Source organism: Ischnura elegans, chromosome 1, assembly GCF_921293095.1.
Source record: "Ischnura elegans chromosome 1, ioIscEleg1.1, whole genome shotgun sequence".
Taxonomy (NCBI): Eukaryota; Metazoa; Arthropoda; class Insecta; order Odonata; family Coenagrionidae; genus Ischnura; species Ischnura elegans.
In genome coordinates, this window is record NC_060246.1 from 165,865,445 (window position 1) to 165,872,623 (window position 7,179).

Consider the following 7,179-nt stretch of genomic DNA (forward strand, 5'->3'; position numbering starts at 1 on the left):
CCGCTAGATCAAGGAATTATTTTTTTTGTCAAAAGGCAGTGTCTAAAACAGCTAGTGATGTATTTGTTAAGGAGAGTAGATGATGAAAATGACATTAAAAAGTGCTCATGGAACATCCTTCAGGCCATGCTCAGGCTGTGCCTTTCGTGGAAGGAATTAGTATCCTCAGTTTTTGAGAAATGCTTCAACAAGGCTGGGATTACGGGTGGTAGCAAACAGGAGGAAAGTGAGGTATTTGAGAATGAACCTACAGAGTGGGATAAAATCAACAAAATAGTAGACACAAATTCAACATTTGAAGACTTTGTAAATGTTGATAATGATCTATTCAAATGTTCACTAGATGAGTGGGAAGATAGCGGTGAAGGGGATGTATTTTGTGAGTTACTAGAAGAGATAGATGTGGAGGAAGATATTGATAATGAGGGATCAGTTACAGTTCCCACCAAAAAAGAGATTCAGGAAGCTTTGTACGCCATTGAAAGTTTTTTAAAGCATGGAGGAATACAAAAATGATAATACCATCACATTCAATAGGATTGAAAACATTACTTCAAAAGAGTTTTTTTTTTAAACTAAGCAAACCGAAATTACTAATTTTTTTTCATTAAGACCAATTGAGTAATTTATTTTTTCCCCGGTGTTATCATTAAATTGAAAATATGTGTTCACTAATGCATGAATGTATGTACAAACGCAGATATTATGGTTTAAAAGACAGTACCTAGTGTCTTTCTTTTCTGAATGATATGAAAAAATGGTACCTATCACTAAAACCTCTCAATAGTGAACCTCCACACATCAAATTGCCCAAATTTTGGTCCCCTCCATTACGATATAAAGAGGTTTTACAACATGACTTTGAATAACATGATGACTTTCTTACCACCAACCCTCTTTTCAATGGAAAGCAATGATATCCCATTAGACTGATTTATGAATGGTAATTAATCTCTTTCCTTTCTCCGATGAGTTTTTCATCATTTTTCCCCACGTACTTCCATGAAAAGGTGGTCCAACGACGATAAAATACTATCCCAGACGATGCGCAGGAACAAAGAATTCCTCTTATGTACTCTGAGAAATAAAGAGGTCAAACTTATACTGCATAACAACCCTGTGGCCAAGGAACCAACTAGCCACCTGGACCAGTCTGTGTGGAATGAGGCAACCACGAAAATTTTTCTCATTCGTAACTTGCAAACAAACAAAAAGGTGGAAAATGCTTAGTTCATAGAAGATTGTTTGAGGCAATAGCAAATTCAGATATGAATGGCAATTTTTATGCGGTCACTGCTTCCCAAGTGACCAATAAACACAAGTATCTAGAAAGGGCGTTTGAAACCCATGTGTCATGCAATAAAACTGGACAAGGACCAAGGTTCCTTTATTATGAAACATAAATTAATGTTGGTATTTCTGCGTTCCTTTCGTTATCCTCATGAATAATACATAAAACTATGCAATACTTCTTTCCACAGAGAAATCACAGAAATGTTTGGGGAACAACATAATATTTTCCCCAAGTTTGTGCCAGGTCGACACGGATTTATCACCATGGCTAATCCGCCACAATATTTATTTGGAAAAAAATGTAATATTTTCACAGCTACTTACAAATAAGGGAGTCTTGAACATTGATAATCCTGGAAAGAGTGGAAATAATAACAGCTGAGGAAGTTATTCTCTCTGCGTAGCTGTGATTCCCGGAGGTGGGAGTGTAGACCCAGGTCAGTCCGCTTCATAAGCAATAGAAGTCTCGGAGCCCAACCCAGAAGCAAATGGAGGAATGCCATCTAGTCTTTCCATTACAATTAAAAAAAAAAGAGATGGCACTGGATTCCTAGGGAGGGCTAGGCAGGCAGAGGCGCAGATAGTGAGAGGCAATAGATGGGGATGATTGAGCAGATAAAAAAAGCAATGCCCTAAAGGCAGATTTTAAAGCCTGAATCACACTTTGATAATTTTTTCCGTCCCTTTCAGAGCAACGATTGTTGATCAGTTTGTAATATTATTGATTAAGAATGAACATTAACATAAACAATTCCTATCACACTTACATTAATCGTAATTAATGTTTACATAATCATACCGCCAAGATTTAAATTAGTCTTCAAGCTTCGAGAAATACAACGTCTGCCGAAAATGTTTTTCCTCATGCGAGAATCCGAGCCTGCAATTAGAGCAGGGGCTAATTTGCCATCTCACAACAGTGCATTCTCTCGTGCGTTGCAGCAATTCACCGCTTTACACGACGAAATTTGGACCCAAAAGACCAACCAAAGACGTTATGGTACAAGAATTTGGTGCTCCAGTTCCCGTTTTTTCACTAGTTTGAATTGATAATATTTTCATTCGTTAAATTTTAACTATATCATATTATTAACGGTATTATAATCAGCATGTTGACTGGAATAGTATATATTTATAATAATTTCCCAAAAAATGTTTTATGGATGACCTAGTTTCAACTAGCTAACAAGTGGAATATATTCTTCAGTATCGCATATGCATTTCAAAGAGATCAATAAAACGACTGAAGCAGTGTCAGATTGTTGAAATCCTCAATGAAGAATCAGGGGATGGGATGGAGTGGGATAGTGCTGTCTCTCTCCATGATCCAGGGAACATTTCAGAAATATCTTCTTCATCTGATGAAGATACCGGTGGTATTGCAACATCCAACAATTGTTCAAGTACAAGTCTCAAATGGCCCCAATCTCTGTGAGTTTTGGGCCATCGCTATCCCCAGCTAATCGTTATGCAGTATGGGTTGCTGATAACCCCTTATAAGGTTCTCCCCCTTCGAATAATTCACGGATTCCATCGTCAATGGAGTTTCCTGTCGATTACTTTAAGGTTTAGTTACAGAAGAATAAAGATAAATGAAAGATTTGGTCGAGACATAAACATTTCAGAATGGCAAAGACAATTTTAAACTCACTATTTTGGAAAAGGTTTTTCAGGGATTTTCTCTCGTTATGACTTACGTAAAATATAATATCCCACGCTCTAGACTCTATTGGTCTTCAGACACTGGTTTGAAACGTTCATTAGTTGCTGGCAACATGACTATTAAAAGACATGAAGAGATACGGAGATATATGCACTTCACCGATTATTCTAGGATACTAGGCGATAAAATGGAAAAGTTGATTGAAATCCGACCATTTTTGGACTTTCTCCTCAAATCATTCAATAATGCTCTCGGTCCAGAAGAATTCCAATCTATAGACGAGAAGATGATTGTATGGATTATTCAACTGATGCGATGGGTTAAATTCCTGAGCTCATTATTGAAGTATTTCACCGAGGCGCAATCGAGACTGGTTCGAAATCGGACCACGAAAACACGCCGTGCAAAGTTATCACGTCGTAACACATCATTTCAACATTACCTTAAGACGATGTAAGCCATTGAATGATCCCGCTACCATGACCATTTATTCCTGAGTTATGACTTCTCATTGCTACTTACTAATTTCCGAAATAAGACCCCAGAGAAATTACACACGCAGATTTTTTAAAAAAGAAAGGAAACGTCTTTGCCATATGGATTCAATAGTTTTTGTCAAATTATCATCACAACAGGTAAATTACTTTTCTCTGGAAGTGGAGGTACGACCACTCACCGCCATATTAAGATAATATTCATTTACTAATTGACTACTCTCTGTCTGGAAATTTTCTTGTTGGAGTGGACCAGAAACTTGACTTGTACGTATTTTTTTAATCACGCTGAAAGCAAACGAGTTCTCCTAAATGGGAAAAATTGAGTCCACTTCCGTTCGAGCCCCTGTGAGAAAAAAGCGATAGAAACACTCATTACTCAGTATGGAGGGAATTCACCAGTTGAGATCCTTCACTTATTACTCAGGGAAGAATTACTTGAATTAATTTTGAACGATTTAAATAGTTACGATAAGGAGAAAAATAACTATGTACTTAATCTAAATATGGCAGATTTGAATATAATCGTTGGAATCCTTATACTGTCGCAGTAACATAAATTACCGCGCACTAAATTGTACTGAACAAGCCAAGAAGATATGTCTGTCCTACATGTGAAGCAATGTATGACGCGGAATAGATTTCATGAAATGAAAAAATATCTTCACCTCTCGGATAATTCTCAACTGGACAAAAGCGATTAATTTTCAAAGTTTAGGCCTTTTCTCAATAGACTAAACCAACATTTCATTCAGTTTGGAGTTTTTCTGACAAATTGTCCAAATTGATGAGCGAATGCTACCATATACCTTGCGGCACCTAGCTAAAGTTTCATCCGTGGGAAACCATTTAGATTTGGTTATAAATGTGGTTTCCAGCCTCATATACCTATATCAGCCTTTGCCACACGGAGGGGTTGAACCAGGAAGCGCTTTAAATAGTTACGATAAGGAGAAAAATAACTACGCGCTTAATCTCAATATATTAATCTCCTTATTTACCATTAGGAGAAAGGGTTGTTCTAAAATTGCTGAATTATTGTATGTCTCAAAAAAAGCATGCCGTGTAATTTGATAATTTCTACACCAGCTACAGTCTAATAGCAACTCTAAGTGACAATGGCTATTTTGCAACTGGAAGAGGGAGATAAAATCGAACGGGAAAATCCGCACTCACAATTTAGAGGGATTTGGCAAAAACACCTAAAGCGGATTTTGACTCTTTGTTTGACAATTCAAAACATATTCTCTTAGTTTGATGGCATGATAATTCTGTCGTAATTCGTTGCTTCTAACTACGGGAATATCTGAACGATATAACGGACGATAAGGTATAGTCGGAGGCTGGAAAGAAAGACGAACTCGTTCCGCAACCAATCGTCATCAACGATTACAATCACGGAATGAGAGGGGTAGATTGCTCCGAAAATTTACCAGTACTGGAACCATTTTTGTCACATTTTTTTAAATTCACAATTTATTTTCAGAAACGTCCTTGAACCCTTATTTAATCCAGTAAACTAAACGAGATAGAAAACATCTGAGCCCAGTCTAGGATTCAGCACGAAAATCACCTCCTTAATCACCCAACAATATGTCTAGGACAGAAAAAAAAGTTGTTGACCAGCGTTTTCTATAGTTTCAGGGCGAAAAAGGAATTTTCTGATGCACTCCCATCAGGAAGATATCATGTTATGCTTACCTAGCTTAACTTAAGCCCTTAAGTCGATTTTTTCAAACCTTTAAAACATTATTTCAAACGAAAAGTGAAAAAATTGGATTGCTAATCACACAAGACGCACTATTTCCAGAGTTCAGTTTGAATCCCTTAATTGAGAAATCATGGACAAAGGCAGCCACTTTAAACACGGCTGTTAATGGTTTCTGGGAGACAGGCATCTTTCCTATGGACCAATCAGCAATGCCTGATTACTTCGTCAACATAAGTGATGGGATATTAGAGGGAGAACCCCAAATCTCTGAGCAACCGCGTACTTTAACCATGCCTGGGACATCCAGTGAAGACCTTCAACCACTTGCATCGCCAAAAGATCACCAGAATGACTCCTACAAAACTGATGCGACAGATATCACCAGGCCTCAGCTTTAAAGCAACATCTAGAACATTGAAACATATAGAAAAGTACTGCAGTTCAAAGGACGCGTAAAAGAGAGAAGAACGCGAATAGAAAAAATCACAAAAACGAGAATCAAGAGAGAACACGTTCAACGATGCGTATGCAGAAGAGGTGCTCGGCAAACAAAAGAGGTGAATGTGTGAATAGTGTCTGTCCTGTCTAAGACCACCTCGGCTAGGTCCCCTCACATGTGGCCAATGGCGTCTTACCCGAACTACAGCGAAGATTTTGACAATACACGCAAACGATTCCATACCTCGCAGATAGAGGCGAGCAAAGGGGAATTAAGCAGTCAGAAGGTGACTAAAGAACAAGTCGCTGCTAAGCTGACTGAAGCACGCGCGCTTATCCCGCTCAACTTCTAGGCCTGACAGCTTTGGTGCACACCGGTCCGTCCGTCCACGAGCGGTACTGCAACCCAGGCTCATTTTCTTAAAGTTCCAAAAACAGTAAAAATGGAAAATATTAAGGAAAAACTAATCGATGATGATGACCAGAATTAAAGATTGGAATGAGAGGAAAACTATTTTACCACAAAACTAACAGTGGACTGGATCAAATATTGCATTTGTAGTCACTGAATGCACGAGTCATACACCATGTAATATCTGCAATCTATGCAATATTTAAGATAAGAGTAAAAAGAAAAGCAATATTTGAGCCATCGTGAAGAAGAGCAATATTCGAGCCATTCGTTTCGAGTAAATTACGTAAAAAGGCCCAGCAAATTTTTATGTTTTCTGTTTCTGGCATTTATTAATATACATTTATTTATTTATAAATCTACGAGTTTCAATGCAATTTTTAATGGATATTTTCACTGAAATAATGCTATTTTGGGAAACATTTTTGCAAATGAAGCTTCCAAATGTGTTTATATCAGGGACCTGGTGATCCATCAATTCCACCACTGTTATCGACGCCAGTGTTGAATTAGTAACGGTAAATGGAAGACCATTTTCGATTATTAATTACTCCGCTCAGCGGAAGATTCTTTGAGCTATGGGAAAAGAAAGATATCACGACAATTACCATAGCGAGCGTTCAAGAGGGCATAATCTTCATAGCTACAGAAATCACTTATAAAAACGGCAAGAAGTAGAAGCGAAATCAGTGAATTTAAAAGTGGATACAACAACGAGATCACTCATTGAAGTAAACGTACAATTCATCACTAACGGAAATATTTCACGCCGAACCCTTGCTTGGGATAAGAAATTTGAAAATCACAAAATGGTGAAAACCTAGCAGACGAAATTAGTGACATCTTATCTTTCTATGGATTAGAGACAAAACAGCTCCACTGCCGATAATGCCAGCAATATGGCACGCGTGGTGAGACTCTTGAGTTGGTGTGAGAGGAGATGCAAATAAGCATTTGCAGCACTTCTCCGCCGACTGCAAGAGAAAATGACGAAGAGGTTGACGAAATGGACAAGATGGAGAATTTGAAGACGCGGATGCTAATTGCTACGGATGATCATCAAGAGGGATTGACTTCAGAAGATGACGACATTTTTGAACTCGAGGAAGATTCGATGAGGTGCATTACACACACTCTTTAAATATAAATTATACGCAGTAAACACTCG